Source organism: Panthera tigris, chromosome B4, assembly GCF_018350195.1.
Source record: "Panthera tigris isolate Pti1 chromosome B4, P.tigris_Pti1_mat1.1, whole genome shotgun sequence".
NCBI lineage: Eukaryota > Metazoa > Chordata > Mammalia > Carnivora > Felidae > Panthera > Panthera tigris.
Window position 1 is genome coordinate 74,885,785 of NC_056666.1, and position 10,143 is coordinate 74,895,927.

A 10,143-nucleotide genomic window follows, 5' to 3' on the forward strand; every position below is an offset into this window, starting at 1 on the left:
ACTTCAGGACACCTGGGTGGCACAGTCAGTTAAGCATCCAAATTCTTGATCTCAGCTCAGGTCTTGATCTCAGGGTCATGAGTTCAAGCCCCACGTTGGGCTCCACACCGGCTAAAGCCTACTTAAAAAAATTAACATAGGGGGTGGGGCCAAGATGGCAGAACAGCATGGAACTTTTTTTTGCATCTCTCGACCCTGAAATACAGCCAGATCAACACTAAGCCATCCTGCACACCTAGAAAACTGATTTGAGGATTAACACAACAATCTGCACAACCTGAACCAGAGAACTCAGTAGGTATGTGGTGCAGAGAGGTGAACTGGGGGAGAAAGCTGCAGAGGGCAGGAAGCTGTTTTTGCTTGAGAAGAGAGGATGGAGATGGGGGGAGAGTACGGAAAGCATCCCCCTGTCCGAAAGCAGCTGGGGAGAAAAGAAAGGGTATGCAAGGGACTGAACAAAAAAAGGAGGAAGGAGAAAGGAGAAAAGAGAGGGTTTAAATTCCATTAAGTCTCTATAAACAGGGGCAGCACAGAGTCTGAAACTCTGCAACTCAGTACCTGGTGGTGCTCTCGTGGGAAGGGTGAATCCCCAGGAGCAGAGAGCGAGATCCGAGAGGTCCTCAGACCATATGGGGAGGGGAGAGGCTGTTCCCCTTCTGGGAGGACATTTGGTAGAGGCTGTGCAGCCTTCTCACAGGCAAAGGTCCCAGTGGACCCCAGAGAACAACCGTATTCACTGTTGCTGGAACAAGGACATTAAGGGGGAAGCCTGGTGCCAGATGTGTGTTATGATTTTCCATAATCCATGAAATGCTGCTGCCACACGAGCGCGTGAATTTTTATGGGGCGGGCTAGCACCCAGTCGCAGTCTCTAGGCATCAGCAGGAGCACAGTCTCCCGAACGCTCCTGGGGGTGGGCCAGCACCCGGCCATTGCTCAGTGAGACCCTCCCTAGAAGGCCTGAGTAGGTCAAAGCCGCAGTCCCTCAGAAATGAGGGGTTGGGAAACAGCCACATCAGAGATAAAACTCAGGAGGGAGGTGCCGCCTGACAACTTGATGGCTTGGTCACGGACAGTGTAAAAGCGGGGAGTGGATAGAAGCCAGAGACAGAGGAGAGGTGCACGATTGCTGGTCAGGGAGAGCACTGAGTTCTGATACTAGAGACTGGGTAGCTGGGTGGTGCCATTTTCACTCCTCCTGCACATGTGCATAGACACACACAGGGGCCACAACAATCCACCCAAGTAAGCTAAGCAGCGCCATCTAGTGGAAAACGGAGCCATTACATAAACCCCGCCCAGCTGGGCCAACCTCCCTCTTCAGGAACAACAAAAGTCTCTGCCTGCTTAGTTTACAGACTATAAAGTGCTTCATAGATTGACTTCTAGGAGAAACTGATATAATTTCAATCATAGTTCAGTCTGTTTGCTGGTCCATCCAACTTTTCTTTCCTTTTCTTCTTGAATACAGAGAAAAAATTTATTTTTATTTTCCATTTCTATTAAAAATGTTTTTAATTTTTTTCTACTATACTCTTTACTTTTTTGTAAGTTTTTCAAACTCTATTTTTTAACTTCCATCATTTCATTTTATTCTATTTCATTGTATTCATTTTTTCAAATTTTCAAATATTTTCCTTTTGTTTTCCTTTTCTTATCTTTCCCTTTTGTCTCTAATCTATCAAGCTCCTTTCAATAACCAGACCAGAACACACCTAGGATCTAGCATCCTTTATTTTTTTTGCGTTGTTTTTAATTTTAATTTTTTTTTTTACCTTATTAATTCCTTTTCTTCCTTCAAGATGACAAAACAAAGGAATTCACCCCAAAAGAAAGAAAAGGAAGAAATGACAGCCAGGGACTTAACACAGATACAAGCAAGATGTCTGAACCAGAATTTAGAATCACAATAATAAGTATACTAGCTGGGGTTGAAAACAGATTAGAATCCTTTCTGCAGAGATAAAAGCTAGTTAGGATGAAATAAAAAATGCTATAACCGAGCTGCAATCTCGAATGGATGCCACAGTAGCAAGGATGGATGAGGCAGAGCAGCAAATCAGCAATACAGACGACAAACTTACGGATAAAAATGAAATAGAAAAAAAGAGGGAGACTAAGGCAAAAGAGCATGATTTAAGAATTAGAGAAATCAGTGACTCATTAAAAATGAACATCAGAATGATAGGGGTCCAAGAAGATGGAGAGAAAAAGGGGTAGCAGTGTTGTGTGAGCAAATCATAGGGGAAAACTTTCCTAACATGGGGAAAGACACAGACATCAAAATCCAGGAAGCACAGAGGAGTCCCATTAGATTCAACAGAAACCAACCATCAACAAGGCATATTGTAGTCAAATTCACAAAATACTCAGGCAAGGAAAGAATCAGGAAAACAACAAGGGGAAAAAAAGTCTTTAACCTACAAGAGAAGACGGATCAGGTTTGCAGCAGACCTAACCACAGAAACTTGACAGGCCAGAAAGGAGTGGCAGGATGTATTCAATGTGCTGATTTGGAAAAATATGCAGCCAAGAATTCTTTATCCAGCAAGGCTGTCGTTTAAAATAGGAGAGGGACACCTGGGTGGCTCAGTTGGTTGAGTGTCTGACTTCAGCTCAGGTCATGATCTCATGGTTTGTGGGATCGAGCCCCACGTCAGGCTCTGTGATGAAAGCTCAGAGCCTGTTTCAAATTCTGTCTCTGGCTCTCTGCCCCTCGCCCGATTGTGCTGTCTCTAAACTAAATAAACATTAAAAAAAAACTTTTTTAAATAATAAATAAAATAAAAGGAGAGATAAAACGTTTCCCATTCAAACAAAAATTAAAGGAGTTCATGACCACTAACACAGCCCTGCAACAAATTTTAAGGGGGACTCTCTGAGGGGAGAAAAGACAGGGAAAAAAAAAAAAAGACCAAAAGCAACAAAGACTAGAAGGGACCAGAAACACCACCAGAAACTCCAACTTTACAGACAACGTAATGGCAATAAATTCGTATCTTTCAGTACTCACTCTAAACGTCAATGGACTAAATGTTCCAATCAAAACACACAGGGTAACAAAATGGATAAGAAAACAGGATCCATCTATATGCTGTTTACAAGAGACCCACGTTAGATCTAAAACACCTTCAGATTGAAGGTAAGGGGATGGAGAACCATCTTTCATGCTAATGGTCACCAAAAGAAAGCCAGAGTAGCCATACTTATTATATCAGACAATCTAGACTTTAAAATAAAGACTGTAACAAGAGATGAAGAAGGGCATCATATCATAATTAAGGGGTGCATCCACCAAAGAGACCTAACAATTATAAACATTTATGCTCCAAATGTGGCAGCACCCAAATATATAAATCAATTAATCACAAACATAAAGAAACTCATTGATAATAATGCTATAGTAGTAGGTGACTTCAACACTCCACTTACAGCAAGGGACAGATCATCTAAAGAGAAAATCAACAAAGAAACAATGGCTTTGAATGACACAGTGGTGCAGATGGACTTAATAGATACATTCGGAACATTTCATTGTAAAGCAGAGGAATAAACATTTTTCTCTAGTGCACATGGAACGTTCTTCACTTCTCCAGAATAGACCACATACTGGGACACAAATCAGTCCTCACCAAGTACAAAAAGATCGAGATCATACCATGCATATTTTCAGACCACAATGCTATGACACTAGAAATCAACCACAAGAAAAAACTTGGAAAGATAACAAATACTTGGAGACTAAAGACCATCCTGCTAAAGACTTAATGCGCTAACCAAGAAGTTAAAGAGACAATTAAAAAGTACATAGAAGCCAATGAAAATGATAACACCACAGCCCAAAACCTCTGGGACGCAGCAAAGGCGGTCCTAAGAGGGAAGTATATAGCAATCCAAGCCTTCCTAAAGAAGGAAGAAAGGTCACAGATACACAACCTAACCTTACACCTTAAAGAGCTGGCAAAAGAAGAGCAAATAAAACCCAAATCCAGAAGAAGGCAAGAAATAATAATGATCAGGGCAGAAATCAATGCTATCAAAACCAAAAACAAACAAAAAACAAAACAAACAAACAAACAAAAACACACAGTAGAACAGATCAATGAAACCAGAAGCTGGTTCTTTGAAAGAATTAACAAAATTGATAAACTCCTAGCTAGTTTAATCAAAAAGAAAAAGGAAAGAACCCAAATAAGTAAAATCAAGAACGAAAGAGGAGAGATCACAACCAACACAGCAGAAATACAAACAATCATAAGAGAATATTACAAGCAATTATATGCCAATAAAATGGGCAATCTGGAAGAAATGGACAAATTCCTAGAAACATATGAACTACCAAAATTGAAACAGGAAGAAATAGAAAATTTGAACAGACCCATGAACAGTAAAGAAATCGAATTAGTAATCAAAAATCTCCCAAAAACCAAGAGTCCAGGGCCAGATGACTTTCCAGGGGAATTCTACCAAATATTTAAGGAAGAGTTAACACCTATTCTCTTGAAGCTCTAATCAAAAAAAAAAAAAAAAAAAGGAAGGAAAACGTCCAAATTCTTTCTATGAAGCCAGCATTACCTTGATTCCAAAACCAGACAAAGATCCCACTAAAAAGGAGAACTATAGACCAATTTCCCTGATGAACATGGAGGCAAAAATCATCAAGATACTAGCTAACTGAATCCAACAATGCATTAAAAAATTATTCAGGGCGGGTTCAATATCCTCAAAACAATCAATATGATGCATCATATCAATAAAAGAAAGGACAAGAACCACATGATCCTCTCAATAGATGCAGAGAAAGCATTTGACAAAATACAGATCCTTTCTTGATGAAAACCCTCAAGAAAGTAGGGTTAGAAGGATCATACCTGGAGATCATAAATGCTATATATGAACGACCCACTGCTAATATCCTCCCCAATGGGGAAAAACAGAGCTTTCTCCCTAAGGTCAAGAACAAGACACGAATGTCCACTCTCACCACTGTTATTCAACATAGTATTGGAAGTCTTAGCCTCAGTAATCAGACAGCAAAAAGAAATAAAAGGCATCCAAGTTGGCGAGGAGGAGGTCAAATTTTCCCTCTTTGTAGATGACAAGACACTCTGTATAGAAAACCCAAAAGATTCCACCAAAAAACTGCTAGAACTGATCCATGAATTCAGCAAAGTCGCAGGATATAAAATCAATGCACAGAAATTGATTGCATTCTTATATACCAATAATGAAGCAACAGAAAAAGAAATCAAGGAATTGATCCCATTTACAATTGTACCAAAAAACATAAAATACCTAGGAGTAAATCTAACCAAAGAGGTGAAAAATCTATACACTGAAAACTATAGAAAGCTTATGAAAGAAATTGAAGACACAAAAAATGGAAAACTATTCTATGCTCCTGGATAGGAAGAACAAATATTATAAACATGTCAATACTGGGGCGCCTGGGTGGCTCAGTTGGTTGAGCGGCCGACTTCAGCTCAGGTCATGATCTTGCGGTCCGTGAGTTTGAGCCTCACATTGGGCTCTGTGCTGACAGCTCAGAGCCTGGAGCCTGTTTCAGATTCTGTGTCTCCCTCTCTTTGACCCTCCCCTGTTCATGCTCTGTCTCTCCCTGTCTCAAAAATAAATAAAAACGTTAAAAAAAAAATTTTTTTTAAATGTCAATGCTACCCAAAGTAATCTACGTACTCAATGCAATACCTATCAAAATAACACCAACATTCTTCACAGAGCTAGAACAAACAATCCTAAAATTTATATGGAACCAGAAAAGACCCCGAATAGTCAAAGCAAATCTTGTAAAAGAAAACCAAAGCAGGAGGCATCACAATCCCGGACTTTAAGCTGTATTCCAAAGCTGTAATCATCAAGACTGCATGACACTGGCACAAAAACAGACACTCAGTTCAATGGAACAGAATAGAGAACCCAGAAAAGGACCCACAAATGTATGGCCAACTAATTTTTGACAAAGCAGGAAAGAATATACAATGGAATAAAGATAGTCTCTTCAGCAAATAGTGGTGTTAGGAAAACTGTGGACAGTGACATGCAGAAAAATGAACCTGGACCACTTTCTTACACGTACACAAAAATAAACTCAAAATGGATGAAAGACCTAAATGTAAGACAGGAAGCCATCAAAATCCTTGAGAAGAAAGCAGGCAAAAACCTCTTTGACCTTGGCCACAGCAACTTCTTACTCAACACGTCTCTGGAGGCAAGGGAAACAAAAGCAAAAATGAACAATTGGGACCTCATCAAAATAAAAAGCTTCTGCACAGCAAAGAAAACAATCAGCAAAACTAAAAGGCAACCGACAGAATGGGAGAAGATATTTGCAAACAACATATCAGATAAAGGGTTAGTATCCAAAATCTATAGAGAACTTATCAAACTCAACACCCAAAAAACAAATAATCCAGTGAAGAAATGGGCAAAAGACATGAATAGACACTTCTCCAAAGAAGACATCCAGATGGCCAACCGACACATGAAAACATTCTCAACATCACTCATCATCAGGGAAATACAAATCAAAACCACAATGAGATACCACCTCAAACCTGTCAGAATGACTAACATTAACAACTCAGGCAACAACAGATGTTGACGAGGATGTGGAGAAAGAGGATCTCTTTTGCACAGCTGGTGGGAACGCAGACTGGTGCGGCCACTCTGGAAAACAGTATAGAGGCTCTTCAAAAAATTAAAAATAGAACTACCCTACGACCAAGCAATTGCACTACTAGGTATTTATCCAAGGGATACAGGTGTGCGGTTTCGAAGGGGCACATACACCCCAATGTTTATAGTAGCACTATCAACAATAGCCAAAGTATGGCAAGAGCCCAAAAGTCCATCAATGGATGAATGGATATTACTCGGCAATCAAAAAGAATGAAATGTTGCTATTTGCAACTACATGGATGGAACTAGAGGGTATAATGCTAAGCGAAATTAGTCAAAGACAAATTATCATAGGACTTCACTCACATGAGGACTTTAAGATAAAAAACAGGTGAACATAACGGAAGGAAAGCAAAAATAATATAAAAACAGGGAGGGGTACAAAACATAAGAGACTTAAATATAGAGAACGGAGGATTGCCGGAGGGATTGTGGGAGGGGAGATGGGCTAAATGGGTAAGGGGCTTAAGGAATCTACTCCTGAAATCATTGTTGCACCATGCACTAACTTGGATGTAAAAAATAAGTAAATGATAGAAAAAAAATAAAAAAGAAAAAAAGAAAAAAATTAAAAGGGTAAGATTTCAAGCTGGGAGAGGAGTAGGGGGCTATTGTCTTTCTCAAGAGAGAACGAGGGGTTGCAAATTCCAATGTCTGTAGGAGCCTGACATTAAGTGAATGAAGCAGACAGGGTCTAAGACAAGAGAGAGGTGAAATCTGTGGAAAATGAAAAGCACGTATCCCTAAAAAAACACTATTCGGCTCCAGTCAATTGTTTCATTCAAGAATATTGCTCAGTGGCAGCTTTTTCTACCTACGGGTCCTGTCCTCATGCTTTAATAAAATCACCTTTTTGTACCAAAACAAAACAAAACAAAAAAAGAATATTGCTCAGTATCGCTAGAGCTTCCAAATTATCAAGACATTTTTAAGGTAACTTTTTTATTTTCACAATTGTGCAAAAAAGTCCTCACATATAGGCCAAACCTGGTAATGAAGGTCATCAGTTTGCAACCTGTGGCCCAAAATAAGGTAATGTCAGTAGAGATGAAGAAAGGAAACAAACTCAAGGGACATTATGAAGGAGGAATTGTGATAGCAATCAATCAGGTGTGGGCAGAAGAGAGAACAATGGAATACTTCTAGATTTCCAGTTTGGTCACTGGGTGGATGGTATGCCATTCACTAAGCCATGAAACACAGGTAGAAGAGGTAAAAGGAACATTTGGGTAGCTGTAACTAATCAGCTGAAGGAATGACTGGGGTTGGAGCTGAAGTCATTTTCCAGCTATATCCGTTCTCTAGGCACCACCACTCCCATCCCTACATCTTTGGTTCAGCTCCATCAGTGATACCTAGTCAACTGATGAAACATGGGACATCAAAGTGACACCTGGTACTAAGCAGACTAAGTTTGAGAAAAGCTGGGTAGATACATCCATCAAATGGAACCATCCATGGAGGCTAGCAGTGAAGCCAGGTGGTATTGTCTAATGTTACGATGGTGACAGTCCTGGTGACCTAAGGTTACAACCAAAGTGGCCAATCATTGCAGGTTGAGAGATCTGGGGAGCTGAGCCAGTTGGGGACCTCAAAGTGTTAGGAAAATGAAACAGGGAACCCAGAAAATATCCTCTCCTCTTAAAGGAAACTTAATTTCAAACATTGAGACTATGATCACCTGCCCATTACACCATCCCTGGTTGCTGGAATCTGAAGGCATTAACCTATCTTTATTTATCCCAGCCACACACTGGTCAAAAGGCTTCCTGAGAGAAAGGAAATCCTGCCATTTGGGACAACATGGATGCACTTGAAGGCATTATGCTAAGTAAAATAAGCCAGAGAAAGACAAATAGTGTATAATCTCACCTACACATGGAGTCTTAAAAAAAACCAATTCACAGAAACAGGTAACAGACTGGTGGTTGCCAGAGACAGGGGTGGGGATAAGGGAAATTGGTGACCGTGGACAGAGGTACAAACTTCCCATTACACAATGAATACATTCTGGAGAAGTAATTACAGATTGAAAAAAAAAATAAATGGGAAGTAGGAGAGCCAAAGGGGTTTCTTAAAAGGAGGCCTCTTTCACCTGCAGCACAAAAGCACCCAGAACTGAGTAACGGGCTGAGATTTAAGAGGTAAATTCTAAAAAAAAAAGCTCCAATGCTCAACCACAGTACTTATGCTAAGGTCAGGAGCCTGATTGGAAAAACCTGAGATCTTATAGTATTAACACATCTGGGTAGAAGCCCCCAAGAATACTGGCTCTGCAGACTTCCCTGAACTGTATTTGCAGAGGTGGCCCATCACTCCCTAGCAATAGCTAGCACTTCCCTCATGCAGGCGGGCTCTCTTAAAGCCTTCCTCACACAAAGCTGCCTCAACCTCATCTCTCTTCTGCCAGGCTAGTAACCAGGGTTAAATCCCAGCATAATCCAGCTGGAAATGCAGTGGGTCAAATAAAGATACTGTACCACAAACGAACTAAGAACTAGCTAGCATATACTGGTAGGAGGCAGGGGAATACCAAGGGTATGCCTAATCAAGGGCACCAGAACATAAAACTGGGTAAGTCATGGACTTGGGAGCATGTCCTCAGTACTCAGGATTTAACATCTTGGCCAGGAGCCCAGGGAATGGGGTAAACTAGCTTCCAGGGAGCCTTTCAGAAACCTGGGGAAAAAATGATAGCAAGCACTCAGCGAAATGAAAATGCCAGAACTGCCCTGGCAGAAGGCAAAGCAATCAAAAGGTGCAGAGAGGAGGATATGCCAAATTGGGTCCATTTTGAGAGGCCCAGAGGACATCCTCATTCACCAAAGCCATCAGGTAAGCAGGGCACCAATATTACTAAGTTCAGTGCGCCTTCTCTGGAGGCCAGGACCGAGCTTGGTAATACCTGTGAAGATCATGGGGCTACTAAATAATGTAAGTCAGGTGGGCAGCACTTTAACTGACAAAAATCAAGGGACAATTACAGGTATACCTCATTTTATTGTGCTTCACTTTATTGCACTTCGCAGATAATTGCGTTTTCTCACAAAATGGTTTGTGGCAACCCTGCATTGAGCAAATGTATTGGCACCATTTTTCCAACACCATTTGCTCACTTTATGTCTCTAGGTCACATGTTTAATTCTTGCAATATTTCAGACTTTTTCATTATTATATATGATCAGTGATTAGACTTGCTGAAAGCTCAGATGATGGTTAGCATTTTTTTAGCAATAAAGTATCTTTTAACTAGGTATGCTCTTTTTTTAGACATAATGCTACTGCATACTTAATAGACTATAGTATAAACATTTTTATATGCATTGGGAAACCCGAAAATTCACCTGGCTCTTTATCTAGATACTTGTTTTACTACAGTGGTCTGGAACCTAACCCACAATACCTCTGAGTTAAGCCTATAATAGATAACTTCTAGCATAGGTAACT